This window comes from Crinia signifera, chromosome 9 (assembly GCF_055691185.1).
Source record: "Crinia signifera chromosome 9, ASM5569118v1, whole genome shotgun sequence".
Classification (NCBI taxonomy): Eukaryota; Metazoa; Chordata; class Amphibia; order Anura; family Myobatrachidae; genus Crinia; species Crinia signifera.
The window spans coordinates 72,783,136-72,785,581 of record NC_139225.1 but is presented as its reverse complement, the minus strand read 5'-3'; the positions used below and the strand labels follow the sequence as shown (position 1 = coordinate 72,785,581).

At 43.5% G+C, this 2,446-nt stretch overlaps 1 pseudogene; it reads right to left on the bottom strand.

Moving 5' to 3' along the window:
* Positions 1-945: 945 nt before the first annotated feature.
* LOC146039793 (5S ribosomal RNA) lies at positions 946-1,065 on the bottom strand (annotated as a pseudogene).
* Between the last annotated feature and the right edge of the window lie 1,381 nt (positions 1,066-2,446).

The window sequence follows — 2,446 nt, the reverse complement described above, 5'->3', positions numbered from 1 at the left end:
GGCCCGTGGACCTGCTCCCACACTCAGGGGCTGCCCCACTGTTTGGTAGAGATGCCCGGTGCATGTGCTTTACAGATCCCCAGACCTCAGAGACTGCTGCAGGTTCGGTGAGGGGAGTGGCAGTGGCAGGGAGCAGTGAATTTTTAATTAATTATGGCGGGGTAAGTAACGCCCACCCCGGTCCCTTCACACTCAGCGCCTGTAATTACACACCCTAGAAACTGTACAATTTGAAAGTATAGAAATGGAGGTGTGGCCACGTCCCTTTCTGATTTTGTACCGATTTCTGACCCTCAAATGTTGGAGGATATGTCATACAGTAGGTGCTAAATCTCAGGAGTGGATGTGGAATTCATCAACACATACAAGTTATCAACTCAGGAGCGTTGTGTTTCAAACAACAACACCACACCTGATTTCATTGCCATCATTGAGTATCAATGCAAACACATTCTAACATTATGGTGGAATCTATAACAAATTACAATCTTAGGTCTTTGGCACAGCATATTGTAAGATGAAATTTTTCAGCAATTTTGGAAATAAAGAAACCCCAAGGTTTTCCCGGGCAACGCCGGGCGGGTCAGCTAGTGAAAGAATATACGTGTCACTCCAGGGGACTTTTTCAAAGAGGTTTATAGATCCGCGTGAATAAGCACAAGGTTACATGAACAAGGTCAACGTTTCGATACGCGGAGGTATCGTTATCAAGACATGTACCTGGCAGATATATGCCCGCACGGCGGCGGGACCACAAATATATAACATGGGTAATACTTACTGACTCCATGTGTGACTGGCCGGCAGCCGGGTGCGGCGCGCCCCCCTCCTGTCACTGAGGCAGGAGCGCGCACCGCTGACGTCACCCCGCCTGGCTGCGTTGCTATGCATGGTTTCTAGAACGGTTTAAAACCATAGCTCCATGTTACAGTGTGTCATGTCACATTACTACAGCACCAGGTTTTCCCAAGGGGTCTCCCATCTTGGTACTAGCCTGGCCCAACACTGCTTAGCTTCCAAGATCGGACGAGATTGGGCATCTCAGAGTGTGGTTTGACTGTAGATAAATTAGACAAAAACAAGGATACTTGTGGAATGACCTTTATTCATAGTGAAGAGATAAAATAGTGAAGAGATAAAGTAGTGATTAAAGTGAATATGTGATATTTATATAAAAAAGTGGGGAGGGTTAAAACCTTATAAAAATGGAGCAATTTCGTAACTTTCACTGAAGCCAAGGGGAACTCTCTGCGACAGTTTATTTGCAAGGTCACCTCCTCTGGGCCCTAATTTGACCCACTCGATTGCTTTAAAAGTTAGTCCCTCCGGATTTGCATTATGATGGTTCACAAAGTGTTTATATATGGCGTGGCTGTCTACTTTGTTTTTAATGTTCCGGCTGTGTTCCTGTATCCGAAGTTTCAGAATTCTTTTAGTTTTCCCGATGTATTTCAGATAACAAGGGCATTCAAGAAGGTATGATCCTGTGCATTTGATTCTGGACTTATTTTGGGTTTTGGTTGGAAGTAGGAGGCTAGGTGCCAAAATGTCCTTGAGATTTTTGGATTTCCTGAAAATGACTTCTGGGTTTGGTGGTATAATTTCTTTTAATGTTGGGTCCATGAGTAATACGTTCCAGTGTTTTTTGAGGCATTGTTTTATTTTAGCTTCATACTGGCTGTAGGTGGTCACGAAGGCTACTGCATCTTTTTTCTTGTCCTTTTCCTTGTACTCCAAAAGGTTCTCTCTGTTTGTGTTGTTTATTTTTTTGACCGATTCTTGTAGAATCTTTATAGGATATTCTTTTTCCTTAAACCTTTCTTTGTACATCTCAAGTTGGGTTGTACAGTCTTCATCCTTGTTACAATTTCTCCTGATACGGTGAAATTGAGAGTAGGGGATATTGTCTTTCCATTTTCGCAAGTGGCTGCTCTTGTAGTGTAAGTAACTGTTGGTATCAACTGTCTTGATGAAGTTCTTTGTTGTTACTTTAGTCCCCTCTCCTATTAGTACCAGGTCTATGAATTCAATTGATACCAATTTATATATATTTTTATTTTCATTAGTTACTTACTGTATGTGAAATTATCAAACCTGTTGTGTATACAGATCCATCAAGATGGATACAGATGCCCCCAGCCACCATGCACCCCCCCTCAGCCCCCGCAGCCGCACACAGGCATCCATTCACCTCCTCCCCAACAGGGCCATCTTTTTGTATGGGCTTAATGGGCACTTGCCCAGGGGCCCCAGGTGTATAAGGGCCCTATGCTGATAGCTGAGGATCCCCTTTTTCCAGGGATACCAGAATTTTTAAACTGGGGATCTGGAGATATCCAACTTCAAAACAGCAGTCCACATCCAACCTGTTAATTGCAGTTCCCAGTCATATTTCTCAGGTTCTCTCTGACTTAGAGTTTTTCTGAGAGAATATTCCAAAAGCTGG